General features: G+C 39.0%; 1 protein-coding gene across 1 annotated transcript in view; it reads left to right on the forward strand.

Annotated features, from left to right (window-relative positions):
• DTWD2 (DTW domain containing 2) overlaps positions 1 to 20,759 on the forward strand; it is a 107,880-nt gene extending 87,121 nt beyond the window's left edge. Inside the window, exon 6 of the mRNA XM_019964665.2 lies at positions 1 to 20,759. This exon is cut by the window's left edge and continues 14,588 nt beyond it. The gene's annotated coding sequence lies outside the window, so the exon portion shown is untranslated.
• The last annotated feature ends 4,073 nt before the right edge of the window (positions 20,760 to 24,832 follow it).

A 24,832-nucleotide genomic window follows, 5' to 3' on the forward strand; every position in this document is an offset into this window, starting at 1 on the left:
TAGAGCTCCTGATGAAAAACGGATGTGTTCTCTTCAAAAGCGCCAGACACATGTGATTAAGAAAGAAAAAGTAAATGTTTGCTGATCTACAAAGACCCTCATAAACTAGAGATAGCAGAAAGAGAAGGGGGCATGAAGGTCTTTCAGAGAAGCGGGAAGTTCAAGCCCCTGAAATGCTGCACCTACAGCTATCAGTCTTGAGAATATTAAGCCCCTCCCCAGATCACAAAGATTCCTTTATGAAATACTCATGGTAGAGAATTTTTATAAAATCATTAAAGTGATTTCTTAAAAATATACCTGCATATATACATCCCGAGGAGCACGGTCCCTATCAGAATAGTCAGGTCAAGATGTTACACACATTTTCCACAATATTTTAGAAATCTTCCTGAATTGCATCCAGAATACAGGTCAATTTTTTCATATTCTTAAAGGTAAGAAAGTTATCTCTTGATTGTTGATTTATTATTCAAATACTTCAGCTCAAAATAGGAAAGTGGAGATCAACCTAACTTTACTGCAAAAATATGGTGAAGAAATTATTGTTTCTTTTGAGTGAAAAAGAAAATGCAGGCACTTTGCCATTTCTGTACATCAAGCCTGATTTCTCATGTAGTATAAATTCTTCATGAAGGAGTCTGTTGATGTGAAAGAAAAAGTCCATATTTGCATTACTTTTGCATCAGATATTTAGACATTTAAGGCTTCTAAGTATTATGGATTTCTTCTGATTTGTTTAATTACTGATTAATATTTATTATATTAAGTTTTTGGCCCCCCAAAATCACCTTAATGTGTTTGCTCAGTCTGTGACAAAATAATTGCTAAAGTTTGTTCATGTTAATTTTATTTTATAATCATCTTTTCTTTCATCTATATTTGACTCCTTAATAATTAAATCTATTTTAATGAACTAAGTCTTAGCTTTTCAACATTTTCATAGGTCTTCCAGATAATTAGATAACTTACCATTCCTTATATAACTGTGAATTATTAAAACTTCCAAAGAGCCCAAACTGCTCTACCTTAATATAACTTCAACTGTATGAGCTTTTAGCAGGTCAAAATACCTTTCAAAAAACCAATTTTTTGATCAGTATCATAACCAGTTACCTGATATGAAGCAACAAGAATGTGCAAGAATGATATCAAGACTTTACTAGCTGATTTTTGTTGTTCTTGAACAGGTAACTGCAAGTTGTAATGTTGCAGTATTTTCTGTTTTAGTCAGTCTTCTTTTTTATAATGACTGAGCACAGTACATACTTCCAGTATTTTTCTATAACCAAAAAAAAGGAGCTTCTGGTTGTGAAATTGCAGCTTACTTGCTGTCACTGGACCCTGTTTTGTTACTGATTACTGAGAGTTCTGATGAAGGGGAGTTGCTAGTAAATGCATTTGTGGCTAGATTTCCATCCTGCCTAAACCCCCATTGTACTTTCAACCCTGGGGGGTTGAACTTGATCATATTTAAACCTCAGTGACTCTCTTTTCATCTTTTTTCACTTGAAAGCCTAGATCTTCCTTTTTCCCTAAAACCTCATCTTGCCATGTGTGCTCAGTTGTATCCTACTCTTTGCAACCCTATGGACCGTAAGCCACCAGGTTCCTCTATCCATGGGGTTTTCCAGGCAAGAATACTGGGGTGGGTTTCCATTTCCTACTCCAGGAGATCTTCCCTACTCAGAGATTGAACCCATGTCTGTTGCATCTCCTATATTGACAGGCAGATTCTTTACCACTGTGTTACCTGGGAATCTCAAAGCCTCATCGAGGTCCATTTAAATAAGGCCTCAAAAGAGTGATTGGACAGTAAGTACACTCAGGCCTGTAATAGCATCTGTTGAAGAAAACATATAGTGGGGAGAAGCAATAGGAGAATTGGGTTTCTCACTGACATTCACCTGCTGAAGCAGAGCACAGAAATATTTTTAACAGTGCTGAGTGAAGGCCCTGGCCCTTGGGATGTAGAATTTTAAAAATTAATTATTGGAGGATGTATCAGCCCATCCCCTGCCATGATCAGGAGCTGGTATCCAAGCCTTAGGGCTACAGCTGTATAACACGGTAGAATCTACACTTGTTCCATCCCCTTGGTATTTGCTAAATCATCTCTCTGCAGAGGCTAGACACCTTTCTGTGGAGCCTCTCTGCATTCTCAACCTTGTTCACCATTCTGTCTCACACAGTAAGGTGGCCATTGATAGATGAGAGCAAATGTTGCCTTAATCCACTTCTCATCATGACCCTGTGTTCCTCGTACCAAAGCATCCAGTCATTAGTCCTAGGGAAGGTGGTGAGTGGGACATCAATTTGGGGTACTTCTCGTATCAGTTTTGTCACAGGCTCACTCAAGAGAATTGCTCCCTCGTGGTAGAGAGGCTGTGATGAAACAATTTGTTTTAGATATGTGGATATGACATTGGTGGCCTGAGCACTAACATTTTTTTTTTTTTTTTTTAACAACGTGCACATGGTTTAATTAAAAAAAAATGCCAGTTGCTAGCATTTCACATTGGGAATCTCACTTAAAATTTAAGATTTCTCTTTTCTTTTAAAAAATTGAAAAAGTTTGCCTCCTTGAGCCTATGTTCCTTCATGGCAACCGATGGAGGTCAGTGTTGCCTGTCCCCTTTGGACATGCATTCTTCTGTGTCCATTTTTCCCTGGCCTAGAGCACAGTCACTTGTATTATTGCCTGGCTCCTGTGTTTATTTGGGTCTGAACCTTTTGTTTTAGAATCTCACTGAATGTGTGACTGCTGATGTATTGCTTTCAAGTCTGTCTAATCTAAAGGTACAAAAATGGGCCAGATTAACAGCACCCCACTCCAGTACTCTTGCCTGGAAAATCCCATGGACGGAGGAGCCTGGTAGGCTGCAGCCCATGGGGTCGCCAAGAGTTGGACCTGACTGAGAGACTTCACTTTCACTTTTCACTTTCGTGCATTGGAGAAGGAAATGGCAACCCACTCCAGTGTTTTGCCTGGAGAATCTCAGGGATGGGGGAGCCTGGTGGGCTGCTGTCTATGGGGTCGCACAGAGTCGGACACGACTGAAATGACTTAGCAGCAACAGTCATAAAAATATTGTTTCTAAGATGTTTTCAGTTTATACTTTGGACTTGGCAATTTGCCGAAAGTGTTAGTGTAAGTTTTTAGTAGAGAATAATTGTATTTCTATATGAACTGAATTGCTCATTCAAAATCTTTGTTCCTTGGGGGTGGAAGCAAGGTTAGGGAGGACATTTCCTGCTGCTGCTGCTCTCTGCACTTAAAACCTTTTACACAATTTTGATTGCTGGAGTACTTGAGTAAAAATTTTATTGTATAGGGATGATGCACAAATTGTTTTGAAGGAATAGTGTTTGTCTTGAACATAAGTGACAGTAGCACGAGACAGCAGGTTAGTGGAGTCTTATGAAGCATTGGGCTTCCTGGGTAGCTCAAATGGTAAAGAATATGCCTGAATGCAGGAAGCCTGGGTTTGACTGCTGGGTTGGGAAGATCCCGTGGAGAAGGGCAATGTAACCCACTCCAGTATTCTTGTGTGAAGAATTCCATGGACAGAACAGCCTGGTGGGTTACAGTCCATGGGGTTGCAAAGAGTTGGACACAACTGAGCTATTTTACTCACTTCATTAGGCACTGGATATAACTGACCCCATATTCAGAGACTGCTCACCTTCCACTGTTCTTCATACTTTCCTAGAATGTTTGTATCTGGGGGGAGTAGGGCATATTGAAGATGCATGCCAGAGACTAAAGCAAAAGTGATTATGGTTCTGTTGCTTTCTGGTAAATCTGAAGACTTTTATGCGAGATCTTGACACTATTTCATTCTTGCTTTTCCTCCTAAGTTGAGACAAGGTGCTAAAAGCATATGTTATAGAATGAGCATCTGAGGAAGTATTCTAAATTTGGAAAATGAATGTAAAACTGTTGAAGTGGCTAGCTTTTCTGGAGAGCATCAAGAGTAGGGTGTGTGTGGAGCAGTAAATGAGGCAGAGAAAAAATGGGATGCAGAGAGGGAAAGAGAGAGAGAGGGAGAGAATGCCCATGTGTGCGTGTAGTATGTAATATTGAAGAATTTTAGGGAAGAATTAACACTGAATTGGGAACAATTCTGGGCATCTGTGAGATGCAACTGACTATAGAATTGAAATGCCAAAGCCTTCTTTTGCTTGCTTTTCTATACATCTGTTCTCCTGGCTGCTACTGACATTTGTACTTTTTGAGTCTTTTAAGAAATTTTAAGGTGAAGTAACTGATCAGGTCTGTAAGTATTACTTGAAAGATGAGGCAAAATCACAATTGCATTGACTTTTGGAAAACTGTTGATCTGAATGTGAAGTGACATCTAAGAGGCAAGTGGGGTAGAGCTGTTAGCAGATTGTAGATGGTTCATTTCCAAGGCCATGCAGTTATTTCAGTATTGACCCAAGTCTGCAAACACTGTGTGGAAGTATCCATTTCCTTTTTATTTTCAGCTCACAACAAACCAAAAAAATTGTACTACATTTGGAATCATCAGTTGCCTTTCATGATGAAATCAAAGATATGTAAGTTGAAATCTTAATATGAAGATTTTATTTATGAAAAATTTAAATGATTATATTTCTGAAAAGCACTCCAATTTATAACTTGAAGATATAAAAATATAATGTAAGCTTATTCAGTTAGTTAAAAAAACAATATAAAATAACACATCAATGGTAAACGGTGTAATACAATATATGTCCACCTGGTCTGTATATTTTAGTAGTAAAGTTCAGTTCAGTTCAGTTCAGTCACATAGTCGTGTCCGACTCTTTGCGACCCCATGAATCGCAGCACGCCAGGCCTCCCTGTCCATCACCAACTCCCGGAGTTCACTCAAACTCACGTCCATTGAGTTGGTGATGCCATCCAGCCATCTCATCCTCTCTCGTCCCCTTCTCCTCCTGCCCCCAATCCCTCCCAGCATCGGAGTCTTTTCCAATGAGTGAACTCTTCACATGAGCTGGCCAGAGTACTGGAGTTTCAGCTTTAGCATCATTCCTTCCAAAGAACACCGAGGGCTGATCTCCTTTAGAATGGACTGGTTAGTAGTAAAGGGAGAACCTTAATTCAAATGTTTAAAAGATAATCTTTAATTGACATGGTTATTAATCTAAATGTGGGTGCTTGAAAGGAAAAAAGACACAGAGAACCTCACAGGTACCAGATCATCTTAATGGAAGCTTGAAACCTGAGAGAAAAATTATCTAATGTCCTGGTCAAAAAAATGCTTCTAAACCCTATAAGCTGATGCAGAATTCATCAGGGTTATGAACCAATAATCACTTTTAGGGGCCAGTTTCTATAAGCTACACTAGCTTCTAGTGTAATGATATAATCTTACTAACTTGTGCATCCTGTGTTGTCACATGGTAAATACTAAGTTAATGACAAGAAGATGAATGATTTATTTAGATGCTAAGATTCTGGTTTGGTGTTACGGTAGCTTATAATTCAGAGAAGTTTAAAATGTAAGCGTATTATTGGATACCCATGACTCTGACTTGCTTATTAGATAACCTAAAAATTCATATGGTTAAACTAAGAAAATAGTGTGAAGTCCTTCTGAAAGCCTGATTTCTGGAGGGGTTCCTAATCATAGAAGGAAAAAAGGACTTTGGGGAAATAACTGTGTGTGCTCATTTTTCCCACCTAGTATTTTTATTTGTGTGAAATCAGATTAATATAATCATCAAAGAAACCTCTAGAAGAATAGGATAAGACTACAGGGAGTGACAGGAAGTCATAAATCATTCTCTCTAGTAGGCTATGTGTGGAAGGGAGGAAGCACAAATTTCACTGATTTGTAGAGGGTGACTTCATTTTCACTTTCACTTTTTCACTTTATGTAAAATAGCAGATCTTTTCTAACTCTGGTTTTGGAGCTTCCTTCTTTCCATGGATTTATCTTGGTGTTACTGCTCATTTAGTGGAGTGCCCTGGAGCTGGGGTCAGGTGACTACTCTTTGAGGGCCAGATCAGGTCTTCCACTTGTTTTTGAAAGGCTCTGAAATTGAGAATGGCTTTTATATTTTAAATGGTTGAAAAAAAAATCAAAGGAAGAATAATGTTTAGTAACAGGTCAAAATTGTATAAAGTCTAAATTTCAGTGTCCACAACTGCATTTTTATTGGCTCATAGCTGCTTTCATTTATTTACATATTATCTGTGGCTGCTATCACACATCAGTGGGAATGAATACTTGCTGTAGAGACTGAATGGTTGGTTAAGCCTAAAATATTAACTATCTGGTCCCTTACTGAAGTTGGCCAATCCCTGACTTAAAGCATGGAATTCAGGAAGAACACCATGATGTTCTTCTCAAGATCTGGGCATCAGTGATGGTTTTAGAAAAGGCAGAAGAACCAGAGATCAAATTGCCAACATCCTCTGGATCATAGAAAAAGCAAGAGAGTTCCAGAAAAACATCTATTTCTGCTTTATTGACTATGCCAAAGCCTTTGGCTGTGTGGATCACAATAAACTGGAAAATTCTGAAAGAGATGGGAATACCAGACCACCTGACCTGCCTCTTGAGAAATGTGTATGCAGGTCAGGAAACAACAGTTAGAACTGGACATGGAACAACAGACTGGTTCCAAATAGGAAAAGGAGTTCGTCAAGGCTGTATACTGTCACCCTGTTTATTTAACTTATATGCAGAGTACATCATGAGAAACGCTGGACTGGAAGAAACACAAACTGGAATCAAGATTGCCAGGAGAAATATCAATAACCTCAGATATGCAGATGATACCACCCTTATGGCATAAAGTGAAGAGGAACTCAAAAGCCTCTTGATGAAAGTGAAAGAAGAGAGTGAAAAAGTTGGCTTAAAGCTCAACATTCAGAAAACGAAGATCATGGCATCTGGTCCCATCACTTCATGGGAAATAGATGGAGAAACAGTGAAAACAGTGTCAGACTTTATTTTTCTGGGCTCCAAAATCACTACAGATGGTGACTGGAGCCATGAAATTAAAAGACGCTTACTCCTTGGAAGGAAAGTTATGACCAACCTAGATAGCATATTCAAAAGCAGAGACATTACTTTGCCAACAAAAGTTTGTCTAGTCAAGGCTATGGTTTTTCCAGTGGTCATGTATGGATGTGAGAGTTGGACCGTGAAAAAGGCTGAGCACCGAAGAATTGATGCTTTTGAACTGTGGTGTTGGAGAAGACTCTTGAGAGTCCCTTGGACTGCAAGGAGATCCAACCAGTCCATTCTGAAGATCAGCCCTAGGATTTCTTTGGAAGGAATGATGCTAAAGCTGAAACTGCAGTACTTTGGCCACCTCATGCAAAGAGTTGACTCATTGGAAAAGACTCTGATGCTGGGAGGGATTGGGGGCAGGAGGAGAAGGGGACGACAGAGGATGAGATGGCTGGATGGCATCACTGACTCGATGGACGTGAGTCTCAGTGAACTCCGGGAATTGGTGATGGACAGGGAGGCCTGGCATGCTGTGATTCATGCGGTCGCAAAGGGTCAGACTCAACTGAGCGAATGATCTGATCTGATCTGACATAAAATCACCTGTGACAATTGTAAAAATGCAGATTCCTGGGTTCCAATGACACTTTCTACTAAATAGAAACTCATGGAGCCAAGTAGCCTGTGGATTTTGCATTTTAACTAGTACTCATTCGGGTAGTTTTTCCAACCAGTATGGAACCAGAATCTTTGCATTGTGTAGGTAAAGGGAACTGAGCTTCTGGATGCCTAGAACTGACACAGGGTATATAGGCTTCCTGGTTTTACATGACATGTTCATAGATTATCTAAGATAGGCTGGAGCATTCTCTTGGAATTCTACTTTTTTCCTGTGACCTCTTCTCATTTGCAGAGCTCCTAGGAAGCCTTGTTATTGAAATAAGGTTTTATTTGTCTTACTGTATAAAGTGATAGTATGCAGAGTGGAATGTGTATACTCAGTGTCTGTAATCCTCTCACTTCCAGGAATAAAATATTAAAATTGTTAATTTCCCTTTGTAACTTATTTATTTTCTTTGTGAATGAAATAGTGAATAAAACTTAACCATTTGAAAGTTTATAACAGAAAAATGGTGTTTCCCAGTTACACTCATTGCTACCCTCATTCCTTCTCCCCAGAGGCTATTTTCTTTGCCACTTGTTTATATTTCTAAGTAGTATACCCATATTACTATTTCTTGATTTTTCTATTGTAAACATTACCTGTTGTTTTCTGTTATGAAAGATGAGGATTTTGTTCTGTATTCTGCTTACTCATACTCTTGCTTACTGCCATTGCCTCAGTATGTTTATGTAAAATATTTGTTTAACAATCAGTGGTTACATTATTATGGTAATAGATTGATTGTTTCCTAGATCTACTGCATAGCTATTGTCCTTTGACTTTCCTTCACCATCTTGGAATTCCTTTGTCTCTTTTCTTTGTTGATTTCTTACTTTATTCGCATGTTTTTTTTATTGCTTTTCTCCTCATTTTGGTGGATCCCATTCTCCAATGGCTTCCTGATAGAAGGTATGTGGGAGATAAACTTTTCAAGAATTTGCTTGTCTGAAATGCCTTGTTTGATAATTTTGATGAAGATAGTGTTGGAGTTTAGAATTTTTTTTTCTTCATAAGACGTTATTTCCTCTACTTCCAGTTTCCAAGATTGCCATCAAGTTCAATGTCATGTTGATTCCTGATGCTTTATTGTTTTCTGGGAACTTTTATAAAGGTTTCTTTTTCATCCAGTGATCTGAAATTTCACAATTATATGTCTGATTGTAGATCTTTGTTCTTTTATTGTGTGGAGTACTTGGTTAATTTCAACCTAGGCACTCATATCCTTCAGTTCTGAAAACTTTATTCTTGTATTATTTTTATTTTAGTTCCCTCTTTTTTCTCTATTCTCTCTTTCTAGAATTCTTATTAATTAGATATGGGAACTTCCGTATTTATTTTAATTTTTTCATTTCTCTCTTGTTTTCCATCTATTTTGCAGTCCTGTTGTTCAGTCATGTCTGACTCTTTGTGACCTCATGAACTGCAGCATGCAGGCTTCCCTGTCCTTCACTATCTCCCACAGTTTGCTCGAACTCGTATCCATCAAGTCAGTGATGCCATCCAACATCTCATCCTCTGTCTTCCCCTTCTCCTCTTGCCCTCAGTTTTTCCTAGAATCAGGGTCTTTTCCAGTGAGTCAGATCTTCTCATCAGATGACCAAAGTATTGGAGCTTCAGCTTAAGCATCGGTCCTTGCAATGAATAGTCAGGGTTAATTTCCTTTAGGATTGACTTGATTTTCTTGCTGTCCAAAGGACTTTCAAGAGTCTTCTGCAATACCGCAGTTCAAAAGCGTAAATTCAACATTAAAAAAACTAAGTTGATGGCACCCCATCCCATCACTTTATGGCAAATAGATGGGGGAAAAGTAGAAACAGTGACAAATTTTATTTTCTTGGGCTCCAAAATCACTGCAGATGGTGACTGCAGCCACAAAATTAAAAGACACTTGCTACTTGGAAGAAAAGCTATGACAAACCTGGACAGCATATTAAAAAGCAGAGATATCACTTTGCTGACAAAAATCCCTGTAATCAGAGCTATGGTTTCTCTAGTAGTCACATATGGATGTGAGGGTTGGACCATAAAGAAGGCTGAGTGCTGAAGAATTGCTGCTTTTTAGTCCTACTTTCTGGTATATTTTATCACCCTTATCTCCCAATCCATATATTAAACTTTTTTTGGCTAACATTTTTATTTCCAAGAGGTCTTTCTTTCTCTGTGTTATTCTTTGGTTATATTAATAACACATTATTCTTGTTTCACAGTTATAGTATCTTCTAGTAGAGCTCTAGTTATAGTTTGCCATTGTTGTTTTAATCTGTGCTGTATTTCTTCTGAGTGCCTTTTTTTTTTCTCCTCTGTTAGTTTTGATCTCTGTTTTTTATGTCAGAGACCTTCCTCAAGTTTCTGATGATCTTTGGCCCTTTGTTCATATTAACAAATGAGACATAAAAAGCTTAATGATGAAATTTCTGTATGTACAATTGAGGGTTATCTATTGGGGAGCTTCATAATAGGATAGAAAGGCAATGAGCAGGTTTTTCACTTTGGTATAGCCAAATAATGTAGCTATTCACTTAGCAGTTCCATTTCCTCAGAGGAATTTTTAGTTTCATGCATGGATGGAATAAATGTGGCTTCTAGCATGCCAGTAGCTGAGAAACGCAAGGCGGGGCTGGAGGTCTCATCTTTCTGTATGCAGAATTTAACTTGATCATTCTCAGTACAGTGCCTCACTCAACCATGCAAAGCTTTCTAGAAAGTAAACTTACTGTTTTTTGCCAGAATGTGTAGGTTGGGGTGAGGGGTAAGAGAATTCATTCAGCTGCATAAAACAGAGATGGGATCTTCCAATGAATCCTCAAAACTTCTAGACAGTACCTCTAGTTTCTGAGTCCTTCTAGGAGAAATCTGTATTGTGAGTTGAGCTTTCTAGTCACTTTACTTCTCTCAGACCCCTGCTCTTGCCCCCATTACTTGCAAGATTGCAATTTTCTGTTATCTCTAATAAATCTTTTACTGTCACTTTTGTGGGGTTGGGACAAAGTAGTGATAAATGTGTGAATGTAATATACTGTGTTTAATGGGTCAAGTAGAATTCTTTATTTTTCTAAATTATCTAATAAAAATTCATATTGATGTATGTGTTTTAATAATTTGGGAGTAAAGAAACACATGCATGTAATTTGTACACACATATTTGAAGGTGTGCTCAAAATATTACTGCTGGAAGGTATTGGATAAGAAACACATTAGAAACTACTAATTTTAAAGATATATAGTTAAATTTTTGAAAACTATTTGAATATTAAGATGTTGAACAGGATTTCTTAAGTCAGAAATACTAAAAAATTTGCAAGAGAAAAACATAATAAAGCTTGGTTGTATTGCTTTGTATGCACATAAAAGCAAGTATACTAGTTTCCATAGCTTTTTAGAAGATATCATTGGGTGGAAAATTTAAGAATCATAGTTAGCCCTATTTATGAGAGAATTTTCTTATAATTAGAACTATTCAAAAATGAAATTTGCTACTTTAAGATTTTATTTTTACCTTAATAATCTGTGTTTTTCACCTCTTTTCTTTCATCATGCACATTTATGTCAAGTTTCCAGAGCTATTGTACGAGAGGTTTTGCTTTTTGGTGATTTACTAGGCTAGAAAAGCTTTAAAGTTCTCCTAGGTCTGATCTATTATTTATAAAAATCAGATCTAAAGTTGTAAAACACTATATTAGGGTCAGTTTAAGTAAGCAACACAGAATGCAGAGTACTACTTAACGTGTATAGTGTATTTTGTAGTTATAACTTCATCTTTGCTATTAATATTTGTGGCTAAAGGTTTATCTGATTAGTATGACTTACAGAAGGTGTTCCTCGATAGGGCTTCTGCACAGCTCCTTGACAGTTTGAAAGAAAGGCCTTGTCTTGATGGGAGACATCCATCCATTCCACTGGGCTATCTTTCATGTGGAATGAAAGTAATTAGATGTCTGGCTTTAGTAGTAGAGTATTAAGTCTTATCTTGAGGACACCCAAGGTTTATGTGATACCCAGGCATCAGTCAATTAGACTGAGAGGAAAAAAAAAAAAAAGTCAATTTTATGAGTCTATCTACATGAGTCAGGCATTTGATTATCCTGAGAAAACAGGGGTCTGGCTCCTTTCAGTGAAGCTTTCCTTCTGCAATCGATTAACTGCTGACTCTATTTCTGTTGACCTTCACTAATTTTGTTGCCTGGTCTGTCATTCCTTATCTGGAGTGAGAGGGAGGCTCCTCTGTAAATATCAACTGTTGAGGTTAAGGGAGGCACCATCTATTCTGGGATGGATCTTCATAGTGTGTGGCTGTGTGGAGGGCTGTTCTTGAGCTTCCACCTAACACATTTTCTAATACCAAGTTTTAAGTTCCTGCTCTCTCTTTTATATATAAAGCAGTTGTTGGTCAGCCATCATCAGTATAGATATTTACAAACTAGAATTTGACTTTGTTTTTACTTCTTTTATTTTTATATTATTAGTTACATTAATAACTAATATATTATTAATATATTAATTGTTTATATTCTAACTAATGTAAAATCCTGCCTTTATATGGAAATGGAGTTTAGAGACTCAATAAATTATTTCTTCCTAGCTAAAGATTAACTGGTGGTATTTCATTTTACTCTGTTTCTTTTTATCAAAAAAATGTAGTGGCTTGTTTAAAACAACAAACTTGACCTATTTATTTAATTAGAATAAATAATTGGAACACTCACAGTGTTCTAGTGCTGCTGGTTTCATGTTATTTGTTGGATATTATTTGAATCTCTGTATTTCCTAAATTGTCTAAAATTTGTTGGGTTGAGTCATATCAGATTTCTGTAATTTTAAGACAAAGTTTCTGAAGTCTAGCTGAATTATAAGTTAGCTATTAGACACAGAATGAGGAATTCACTGGGATAGACTTCTTTCTGACTGAGCTGTCTCTCCAGAGTGGCATACGATTCATTACTGCTAAATACTTCTTCCCTTATCACCTTAAGTCAAACTTAAATGTGACATTTATAAACTGTGATGCATTTAGATCCAAAGAAGTTGGACATTCTAGAAAGGCAGGGCAGTGTAGGCTTAAGAGTACAAATTTGCTTCTGTTTTGACTGTCCCACATAATATGTGTAAAATGGAGCTACTACGAATTTAGTTCTCATCTGAGCCTGAAGAACTTTGTCCTTTGCTTCTCTCCAACACGTAGCTGTAGTTTTATTGAATGAAGTCATATGAAGGTACCTGAGCATCCTGTTTTATTTCTCATTTCTACACCATCACTATTTCCTTTATCCATTATTATCTTTTTCTTTTTAGTTGGCATGGCGATTTTTCAAGACAAAGTTGATGTACTTTGATGTAGTTTTTTGCTTTGAAACTTCTGATGATCCAAAATAGGGTAGATAACTCCTTCCTTTATGCCACTCCCTACCAAGTACTACAACCTTTGTTACACTGTGTGGTTATTTGATTAACATGCAAGTATCTCTTAAGACTCTGCACTCCAAGTGCTCAATAAATGTTGAATGAATGCTATTTATTATGTCTAGAATGTGTTGCATCAGTTGTCAATTGCTGTATAAATCCCTAGATTTATGGGTGAAAGCAACTCTGATTTGTCTGCACGGTTTTTCTGTTGACCTCACTTGATCTCACTGATGTGACTGTGGTCTGCTGGCAGTTTGGGGATCAGAGGGTCTTATATAGCCTTATTCATGTGTCTGGCACCTCAGTTGGAACAGTTGGAGTGACCAATCCTCTCTCACTTTGTGATCTTTCATCTGCACTCCTTCACATGATGGTGGGCTAGTCCTAAAGAATGGGTGCTTCTAAAGCCTCCATGATGTCATATTTGCTGGTATTCCCTTGACCAAATCAGGTCACGTGGTCAAGCTCAGAGTCAGTGTGGGAAAGGACTATACAGGAGCCTGGATGCCAGAACACATGGTTCATTGGGGGCCACTAATGTAATAATTCAGGATGTTTACTTATCTCCATGGTCTAGCTTTTAAAGAACTTTGTTCAAAACTCCCTTTTTCTCCTCTAAAAAGCCTTCCATGTTTCCCCTAAAGATTTTTTAATGTGTTTCTATTGCTCATAGTCCTCAATTATCTCACCTGGAAGCAGCAGTGAGGTGTTCATCCAGAACTTGGAGAATGCATTCATTTTTACTTCAGCTTACTCCAGAAAAATTTAAGGCAATTTGGAAATAGAGGGTGTAGGGTCACCTTGGAAACTTTAACTGTATAGCCTATAAGATTTAGTACTATATGTACTATAAGATTTAGTACATATTGATTCAAAATTCAAGTCAGTCTTTACTGAAGGTATCAATATATCTAAAAGAAATATATTGTTTTTTCAAATTTCAGTTTTGAAAAGATAAAAGCAAAACCCTGGATACTCTGTGTTGCTAAGCGCTTAGGAAGAAGGGCACTCTTGGGTGCCGTGGGATTGGAATTGGAATTGTCCTCTAAAGCCATTTGGTAATCTGTATTGAGACCTTAAAAAGTTCATTTTTTGTCAGATCCAGTGATTCTACTTCTAGAAAGTTACTCTAAGGGAATAATCAGGACAGTTTTGTGCAAAGATGTTTATTGATTCATTATTTATGCAGAGAAAAGGGAAAAAAATCCAAATTGGGAAATGATGATGTTTTTCAGCAATGAATGATGATTGTTCCATGGAACAGTTCTGTAGTGGAATATTATGCCATCGATAAGAAGTGGTCTATAGGAAGAAATTGCTGTGACTTTGGAAATTACTCACAATTTAAAATGTAAGTGATTCAAAGGTATATAGAGGATTAATTCATTCTGTAAAACCCTGAATATGTGTGTATGTTCAGTGATCACAAATGTATTAACACACTTTGTTTGGCACTAGGGCTTTTTTGTAAAGGAGAAAGACAGTCACTCCCCTCACTCTGCTTACAGATTTGTGGAAAAAATAGATGCTGAAAGGCTTTGATGCTGAGGAGGTAATAGCTATATTTACACTGGAAATGGAAAGACTAAGAAGAAAAAGGAGGAAGCCAGAGAGCTTGTTGGTTTGAAAAGACTGACTGAGTTTTGAAGGGATTAAATATATTTTGGGGGTGGGAAAGAATTGTAGGTGTGAAATATTAATAGAGAATAAATCAAATGAGGTAAAAAGATTTTTAAGAATTTCTAGTAAATATATTCCTGCCTTTTCTTTTCCTTTTTTTAAAATAAGGGACTTTTGCAAATATTTAAGTTACTTTTCAGTTATTTTAGATGCTGAACTGAAATATCTTTAGATATGACACCACACTGACAAGGAACATTCCAGAGCCCCCTGCTTACCATGGGATACATATACCTGCAGGGTTCCTGGGTGGCGCTAGTGGTAGAGAAACCACTTACCAACACAGGAGATGTAAAGAGACGTGTGTTTACTCCTTGAAGAGGATCCCCTGGCGGAGAGCATGGCAACCCATTCCAGTATTCTTGCCTGGAGAATCCCGTGGGACAGAGGATCCTGGCGGGCTACAGTCCACAGGATAACAGAGAGTTGGACATGACTAAAGTGATTCAGCATGCACACATGCATGTACATATATACATACATCTCTCTCTGCAAATGTAATAAATGTTGGGGGGAAATGCATTCCACTATCTAGGATTACAGGTAATTTAAATGTTCTTAATTTTTTTTTTGCAGTTATAAAAGTATATACATACATTAAAATTAGATATACTTAAAAAATGAGTTAATGAGGGAGTAGGCTGGTCAGCAGGGAAAGCATGCCATTGTCTTGGCCAGGAGTAGGGTGACTGTCATCTTAATGATTCAGGTATTCTCAGCAGGTTTCACTAGTGTGGAGATGGATTCTTCATGGTGTCATAGCCTGAAGTCATCAAATGTGTGTTGCATTTAAGTCATTGCCCTAGTTTTGACTCTGTAGTTAGCTATATATATTTTTTGAGTATAAGCAAGGTTGAGAATGTGTAGGAAGATCTGTCTTCAGAAGCAGAGTGAACACGTTGTGTCATCACAAGCCCTCTGTCCCTAATCCTCATAACAATACATGTTTCATTATAAACTGGGTGCATGCTGAGTCATTGCAGTCATGTCTGACTCTTTGCAACCCCATGGACTGTAGCCTGCCAGGCTCCTCTGTCCATAGGATTTTCCAGGCAGGAAAACCGGAGTGGGGTGCTTTCTCTGTTCATTATCAACTCATTAGTTAGAATTCCAGGTTATGCATTAAAGTTGGTAAGCTCAGTTAATATAAGTTAATGTTACAGAGACAGATTCATGCTCAGTGTGCTGACAAAATCAGATGTTTGAGCTTTCTAGGGAGCAGCAGGCTAGGCCTTGGACATGGAAATTTACCAAGGTAAGTCCAGCCTGAGAAGCTTCTTGGCAGTGTGCCATGTGACCTGTTCTGTTAACACTTGCACCTGAATATATGTTCATTTTCCTTACTATTCAACATTATTTACTTAAACTTTATAGAACCCTGTCTATTTTCTTGTTTTTCTTACCAGAGGGAAGAACCTTTGAAAGCAGATAGTTCTTTTTTATTTTTTAGCATGTAGCACATTACTGGGCATAAAGCATGTATTTAATATTTATTGGAAAAAAACAAATATATTAATTGAGGTTAATTGCTACACATATTTAACCATATGTACAAGGGAAAATATAGATAGATCTTGGAACATCCTCTTTTGGATTATTTATACTTATGTTAATCTAATAATCAAATAAATACATTTATAAACTATTATTCTATCTTCTCATCCCCTGTACAGCTCTCTGGGTGAGCACTGCTGTAGTGTTATTAGGAGTGGGTGATGTTTACGGTGATCTCTGTTCTGATGTAGTATCATTTGTAAGAAATGACAGGACTGGGTGGATGTAGCTAAGTGTAGCTAAGGTAAGAAATCAGTCTATCGGCTTTAAGTCTGTTCCCATGACATTTTCTTTTGTTGTTTTAAAAGTCTACTCTTCCATAAAAAAATATGTAAAATGAATGCATCAAGAGCTCAAGAATGAGGAGAGTGTTGTCATTTTCGCCCCCTTTTCAATAAAACTGATTAAAACAGATGGAGGAGAAAGGTAAATACTTGTGATCTCCTTTCAGTCGGCCTCTGTTGAACTCAGTTGGCATGAAATAAGGCCTGCCTGCAGAGAAGGGTCCTTCAGGAGACCCCTCAGGTTTCTCCTTCATCCAACGGGATTTCTTTTTTACTCTGAGTAACGCTTTTGTGCTCTCAGGAGGAAAACAGCTAACAAGGTTAGATGTGAACAATGGGCTCCACATGTATCGTGCAAATTTCTCAAATTTCATTTGTACAAAACTGCTCCATGACATTTCCTCCACTCCAGCTATGGTCTGTACCTCTGGGGAATGTGGGCACTGTGGCTAGGTCAGCCCTACAATGAAGCTGCTTTCTTGGTCTCAATAGGCACTTTATGCCCATTCAAAAAGAAACACTTTGAAGGCTCGCTCTCTCTCCATCTCAGGGCATGTGAACAATGCTGTGCAGAGAGAAAGAGCCAGCTTGAGTTGAGCCCAAGGGAATCAGGCTAACCTTGCTGAGGGATCTTAGAACTGGCTCTAAGGCTGATTGGGGGACACAGGACATGTTTGAAATACCTTTGACTGTTTTACTCATGGGTAGGGTTTTTTTTTTTTTGCATGTTTTAGATTGGAGCCCTATGCTAAGTCACTTCAGTTGTGTCCGACTCTGCGACTCCATAGACGGCAGCCCACCAGGCTCCCCTGTCCCTGGGATTCTCCAGGCAAGAACACTGGAGTGGGCTGCCATTTCCTTCTCCAATGCATGAAAGTGAAAGTGAAGTCGCTCAGTCGTGTCCGACTCCCAGCGACCCCATGGACCGCAGCCCAACAGGCTTCTCCGTCCACGGGACTCTCCAAGCAAGAGCACTGAAGTGGGGTGCCATTGCCTTATTCCCCTTTAAACTGTTTCTATGTATTTTATGTACAATATTATATAGGCCAAATATAATAATTATCTTTTTAAAAAAATATAGGATAATTACAATATTTTGATGATTTTTTGCCATACATCAATTTGAATCAGTCATAGGTATACATATGTATGTCCCCTCCCTCTTGTACCTGCCTCCCATTGCAGCACTATAGTAGCTAGGACCTGGAAGCAACCTAGGTGTCCATTGATAGATGAAGGGATAAGGAAGTAGCGGTACACATACACAATGGAATGTTACTCAGCTATAAAAAGAAACACATTTGGGTCAGTTCTAATGAGGTGGATGAACCTAGAGCCTATTATATAATAATTATCTTTGAGAATAATACTCAAGAGGAATTTTTGAATTATCTACCATTTCAAGCCCATTGTTTTTCAGCTTTTGCAATTTTCAGGGAAAGTTTTTGTTCTAGAGGAAACGTTTTGTAGTAGATTTCAGTGGAAAAAAAAAAGAAAAATTTAAGAAAAAATTACAGGTTAGTGAGAAAAAAATTAACGAAAATTTGGTGAAATAAATAATCCTGATTTGAGGGTTATAAGAAAGCAAGAAGAAACATTCCACTCTGTTAGATTAAAGATGCAAAAGTCAAGAGTCCTGTGAGCAGGTAGAATTTGTGATTCCTGAGGTTTAGCAAAAGAGGAAAATAGAATCTAGAGGGAAAAGTATTAACGATGCATGGTTGTATTGGCTCTGTAAACATACATTTCCATAGGGTAGCATCTCATTTGTATGAAATCATGCTAGCCAGTGACTTTGGTGGTTATTTGGAGAAGGAAACGGCAACCCACTCCAGCATTCATGCCTGGGAAACCCCATGGACCAAGGAGCCTGGTGGGCTACAATCCATGGGGTCGCAAAGAGTCGGACACGACTGAGAGACTTCTGTGTGTGTTGGTGGTTATTAATAGGAAACCAACACAAATGGGCTTATGCAAAAGGAGAATTTAATGGCCATCAGAAGTGAAAGGTAGTAAGGGCTGTATGATGAAGGGACTCAGATGGTATGACCAGAGCTCTGCTTCTCTCCGTCTCTCCATTTCTTCTTCCTTCAGATTGTCTACCCTGCATGGGCAGCAGCGTTGCTGCACCTGTTTCAGCCTCAGCGCTTCACTACCCACTGCCTCTTTTCCACTTGATCCTGAAAACTTTTTAGATTCACTCTGATTGAACTGGTTTAGATCACATGCCCATCCTCTTCCCAATCACGAATATGATTTAGAGAAATTCTATGCGTTGATTGCCTTAGGTCTGGGTGGTTGACTTCCTCTGGGGCTTGGGGAGCCCTGAGCTGTCCAGTAGCTTGAAAGAGAGCAAGGGGTGAGCTCTGAAAATTAAGGGCATAAGAAAGTATAATGAAAGCTGGAAAGGCAATGATAAATGTCTGTCATATCTACCAAAATCTTATTTTAAAACATGTAATTTTCTTACCTTCTTCAATAGTTTATTGTATAATTATGGCTGATTCATGTTGTTGTATGGCAGAAACCAACACAACATGGTAAAAATTAAAAAACAAAAAAATAATTTAAAAAATGAAAAAAGAAATAAAATTTTGTGAAAGCCCTACCTAGGTAAATAAAATTTACTGTTTTTAGTAATTGATAAGTTTTTCAAATTTCTATGCTGACTTGTGTGAAGGCAATCATATTTAATATCTTCACATAGGCTTTTTAAAAATGTTTATTGAGAAGGCATGGGCTAAATAGGAATTTGTATCTTTTATATCCTGTCTCTTCTGTCTTAGTCATAGAAGTATGCAGTGAACCTCTAACAAATTGCACTTCCTGGGTGGGGTGGAATGTGCTCTTCTCAGATAGACTGTGGATTATCCTCTACAGGAGTAATACCTGTGGGACAGTAACTAAGTAAGGATCAGATCTAGGAAGGTGAATTGGAAGGAGAAGACCCTATCCAGTGGCTCTGGCCACCTGAGTTAGCCAGGAGCCTCCAGACTCTCACACTCTACCTCTTGACTTTAGAAGTGAGCAGCTGTCACAGGTAGGTCAGCTTGGTGAATCTGTAATCTGTTTTCTGTAGGCTGTTTTTGTATAATGTTCCTTCTACAACATATCTTTCTTTCTTCATGTTTTATGAAAGATACTTGAGTCCTATTCATGTCTGAATTTATGTAAACATTAAGTCTGTCCACATTTTTTCCCCTACCACAATACCTTATCAGTGATTACCTGCCTCTCATTAGTCCAAGAGGCTTCCCTGATAGCTTAATTGGTAAAGAATCCACCTGCAATTCGGGAGACCTGGATTTGATCCCTTGGTTGGGAAGATCCCCTGGAAAAGGGAAAGGCTACCTACTCCAGTATTCTGGCCTGGAGAATTCCATGGACTGTATAGTCCATGGGGTCACAAAAAGTCAGACACAACTGAGCAACTTTCATCAGTCCAAGACTTGAGGATTCAGTGGCTATGTAATCTTTATTAACTCTGCTATGCCTAGGGATATGTTTAAGATATGAAGTAATTTCAGTTATTAGAAGAAACACCAATAAGATGCAGATTATATAGATTGTAAAGCTTAATTGAAGGCTAGTATTCTTAAAACTTAATCCTATTCCATATTTTCTTAATAACTTTTCTTTAATTGTAAACTTTAACATTCCAATGCCCTCATGGATTTCTAGACAACTGAAGCTCTTTCTGTGCAGATGACCCCAGGCTGTTGAGCTTTCTTAATTTTGGTATTTCTCTATTTCTAATAGCTGTCACTTCAGAGAACTGTCGGTGTAACTGGTTTTAGGACACCACTGGGCTTCCATCTTATTTTCTAAGATAAGGAGAACTGAATCAGCTTGCATGTCACATATAATTCAAGTGCATGCATTTAATGCACTTATTTTGGAGTACTGAGTTTGGTTTTCTGAGTGTCATCCTTCTCTCCTAGTATTTTCTGGGTTCTGGGTGTGAAAGAAAATGGCAAGGAGAAATTGGATCTTTGCATCTTGCCAATGACAGATGTCTACTGTTTACAGTGATGGACCTAGGTTAAAACTAACTTTAGCAACTTCATGCTTTATAAATGACCAAATGGTTTTCTTTCAGTTATTCTGTTAATAATAATATTTTCAAATTATGGAAGAAACTCAATGAATGTATGTTGGTTTTGCTGTTGGCATAGAGATGTGAAATAAAGCAGTAACAAGTGGGCCTGGCCTTTTGCTGAACTATGATATGAGGGCCTCAGGGACCCTCACACATCCCCTCTTTTGCTCTTTTCCTGTTTCCTGGGCCCCATTCTCCACCTGTTTTTGCTTCCAGATATGCAGGGCTCTCAGGCTACTCGGCAGTCAGGGTTTGTCCCTGCCCACCAAGGTCTTCCAGCTCCAGGCAGTGCATTGTGCCCTCATTTGCTCTTCCAGCCAATCATCTAAACTAGACACAGCAGATTCCTAATCTAATTAGACAGAGCAGATTCCTCATCTTGCATCTGGATCCCACTAGATGCCACTAATAGAGATGAGTGCCGCTTCCAAAACTAAGCCTCATGAAAGTCTTAATGCACTGGAACACATAATATATTATTACTCGTGAGGTTGCTGGCATTTTGATAAGAAACTCTTAAGGACCATTTAGATTTATAGCAAAGGAATGCTCATCCTAAAGTGAAATTTCAGGCAAATCTATGGTCCAGTTGGCCTAGAGGAGACAGCTTTCTCTGTCTCCTCTGGGGCAGACAAATCCCTTTCTTCCTAGACTTTGTTCCCATCTCACACCTTCAGTAGGCTTTCTGAGAACACCTCCCCTGCCCTTATATCCAGGCTGGCAGGAGATTCCTTTCCAGCTGTGTTCCTGCCAGGTCCACATCCAGGTATGGCCTGTTTGCGATGGTTTCCACCAGTTCTTGGAAGGATCTCCCTCATATACAGTCCTATTCCAGATTTGGTCCTCCTACCATCTTCAGTTGACCATTCTGAAGCCACATTCCATCTGTTTTGTGATAGAATCCTGTTGCCTTCCATCTGGAATCACTCCAGAGATGCCATATCTATAATATGAACTTACTCTGTGAGTATTAACATCTCCTTGGGGATGCTGACTCTTCCCCCAGGTTTTCTCATTTTCCTACCCCCCTTCTCTCTAGTTCTGGCTCTCTGTCTCCCACTGCCTTGCACTACCCACTCAGCCCTGTAGATATTGCTGCAAACAATGGAGTTCCAGTACAGAGCATGGTAAGTGCATATGGATGACACAAAGCCATTTGTAGTAAAGGAAAATTCATGATTTGGACCTCTGTTACCCCACAGAGGTACACTCATTCCACTCTGTCACAGACACATACCCCTTCCCTGGTTCCCCCAGAGTCTTCGTTTTTCAAAGATCAAACATTTCATCCCTCCTAGGATAGGATTACCAGATTCTTCATCATTCTGACCATTTTCTTACAGGGAAATCCACTTTGTCAATGTCTCACTGAAAATTTGCTGTCCAAAAAGGAACAAAATATAGGCAGCATGAGAGTTCACACAAGTGTTTTATCATCCAGCCCATATTTCTCCATCTTGTCCATGAAGATATCATGGGAGACTTTATAAAAATGCCTTGCTGAAATCTTTGCATGGATTTACCATGTCAAAAAGGAAATTGGGTTATGTCATATAAAGAATACACACAATCACATGTGGGACAACATTTACACATTATAACTTAATGTGCAAAGAAAAATAGTATTCTTTATTTTCCATAAGTGATATCATACTGCCCTCAATCCCATATTCCATTTGGAAGCAGGAAAAATAAATCTAAAGCTTATCAATTCTTGGTCTTGGTAAATGAGTTTCTTCTGTTTTTAAATAGTCTCTGTTAGGTGAGCTCAGTATCTTCTGGATAATTATTTATTCAGATCCAAGACTCAGACTTCTTACCAGAAAGGGTATTTCTCTCCTTTCAAAGATTTGCCCTCTACTTCCTGATCCCTAGGGTGCTATATGGGCATCAGTGAGGGGGCCTCAGGTAGTTCATCCTGGTCAGGGTCTTTGCACAGTCTTTGGCATCTTCACTGGTCACTGTAGAGATGTTCCTTATCTCTTAATCATTGGATGTCCTTTTGGCATCTTCTGATGGAGGCTTTAACAAGGCTCATTGTGAAGCATCTGTCTGCTATAAGTTGGAGCCCATTTTTCCACCCTGAAGAGTCCAGGTAAAAAGTGCAGAGACAGAAAAGATGACAGTGAACTGATGACCGCTTGGGGTTAAGAATGGGCACACTAGCACACTAGCAAGAATTGGGCTAGCTGCCTTGGCTCAGGCCAAAGGAGAAGCTCCTGCTCAAGCCAGCCTTGGATCCCCTCATCCATTTTGGCTGGGGGCTTGGGGGAAGGGAGCGAGTTGTAGAGGAGTGCTTCTGCACATCTGTGATCTCGATGTGAAAATCTGTGTTTCAGGTCTTCAGTTTCAGAAATGGGAGGATTTCAAAGTAAGGGCTCATGTGCACATTTATTTGTGTGAGCAAACCAACCTCTGTCATCATGGAAGCAGGGGACAGAGAGGACAGAGCACGTGCTTGGAGACAGAACTGGGTTTATTCCAACTGACTCCCTGTTGACCCTAGAAAAGTTATTGAACTTTTCTGAACCTCAGTTTCATCATCCGTACAACAGGGGTAATAAATGCCTATATGATTAAACGAAAAAAATGTTCATCAGTAAGTGACAGCTATAATTGTAAATCATAACAGTGTCTTTCCAGCACAAACACTGTTTTTCTAACATTCTGAGGAGATTACAGCTTGCTTCTTTTACCATCGATTGGCTTCATTAAGTATGACATTTCCCCCTAATGCAACCATTTTTCTTTGAGACAAATGCCTTTTTTTTCTCTCCTCAGAGGGATGTGTTTCTTCTTCTTCCTGACAGAGCCCAGGATCCCAGTGAACATCCTTCCTCTCCTTCCCCTTAGGATCCTGGGCCACACTGGCCCTGCCTCATTGCCATCATTACTCTGCCCAGAGAAGCCTGGTAGAAACTCCTTTGTGGCTTTTTGACATCAATCCTGAGGATGTTCAAGATGGATTAAGAAAAGTCCTCTAATAGTTTTTACTTTTCAGGAAGTCAAATGTTTTTCAAATCAGAAGCAAAGGCAGTTAACACAGGTAGGCCAGGCCCTCATGTTTGTCAAGGAAGAGACAATGAAATTCTCATTTCCCCCTCAGTAGTCCCTCAGATATTTCCCACTGGGCCTTATCTACCTTTCACGCCTTAAGCCTTCCCTCCTTGAGATGTCTTGGCCAGGCCGTGCTCTGTTCTGTATCCAGAGAGTAACTGAGGATGAAGGCAGGCAAGGCAGAGAGATCTTACTGTGAAGAACAAGACCATTTCTATCCTTGTGATTGTGTAGTTGGGTTTTTTCCCAGCAGGTTCTGGGTATTCCCTCTACTTACTTGGTGGTGGTAGTGGTTTAGTCACTAAGTCCTGTCTGGCTCTTGCGATCCCATGGGGATGGCTAGTTGTCTAACCAGTATTTGATCCCTAATGCCAGCGGGTTCCCAGGTGACACCGTGGTAAAGAATCCACCTGCCAATGCAGGAGACACAGGTTTGATCCCTGGGTTGGGAAGACACCCTAGAGAAGGAAATGGCAACCCACTCCAGTGTTCTTGCCTGGAAAATTCCATGGACAGAGGAGCCTGGTGGGCTACAGTCCCTAGGGTTACAAAGAGTAGGACATGGCTGAGTGACTGAGCGCTCACACACACCTATACTCACACACGTACCAGAGGGAGCATGGTAGTCTTGTCACAGAACTAAGAGTTCCTTTCTTCTTTATCCAGGGAAAGTGGCTCCAAATAGTAATGTGTATCTTACCTTCTCCAATGACTGCCCTCTGCCTGACTGTCTTTGGGGTGTGGCAAGAGTTGCAGGTGAATGGGGGATTAGTAGTACAGTCATATCTGTGATTGTACTTCTCAGTGTACTTTCTTGCTCACAGAGAATTCTCAAGCTTTTGAAGCCAAGAAGTGGAGTTAGATTGATCCTGGTCTTTCCAAGATGGCTGCTGCTGCTGCTGCTGCTGCTAAGTCGCTTCAGTCCAAGGTGGCTAAAACCAGTCAATTCTAAAAGGAAATTAACCCTGAATATTCACTGGAAGGACTAATGCTGAAGCTCCAGTACTTTGGCCACCTGACGCAAAGAGCCTACTCACTGGAAAAGACCCCTACACTGGGAAAATTGAGGGCAGGAGGAGAAGGGAGGAACAGAGGATGAGATGGTTGGATGACATCACAG

This window comes from Bos indicus, chromosome 7, assembly GCF_029378745.1.
Source record: "Bos indicus isolate NIAB-ARS_2022 breed Sahiwal x Tharparkar chromosome 7, NIAB-ARS_B.indTharparkar_mat_pri_1.0, whole genome shotgun sequence".
In the NCBI taxonomy this organism is placed as follows: domain Eukaryota; kingdom Metazoa; phylum Chordata; class Mammalia; order Artiodactyla; family Bovidae; genus Bos; species Bos indicus.